This window comes from Nannospalax galili, unplaced genomic scaffold (assembly GCF_000622305.1).
Source record: "Nannospalax galili isolate Female #2095 unplaced genomic scaffold, S.galili_v1.0 scaffold1669, whole genome shotgun sequence".
In the NCBI taxonomy this organism is placed as follows: Eukaryota; Metazoa; Chordata; class Mammalia; order Rodentia; family Spalacidae; genus Nannospalax; species Nannospalax galili.
In genome coordinates, this window is record NW_008359235.1 from 53,686 (window position 1) to 53,915 (window position 230).

The window sequence follows — 230 nt, forward strand, 5'->3', positions numbered from 1 at the left end:
TAAGGTACAGAAAGACATCAGAATTACATCTTTAGAAAGTTTAAAACAAGAAATATCATGTATTATTTCTTGCTATTGACACATTTCATAGTATAAAACATTAATGGAAGTCATAAACAATTTAGGTAGATTTCTGGGAGATGAAATAATATTGATTAAGTCCAAACAATTTTATATATAATTACTTTTTAAATGTACAACAAATATAGTGGAAGGTAAGGGTTGAAATC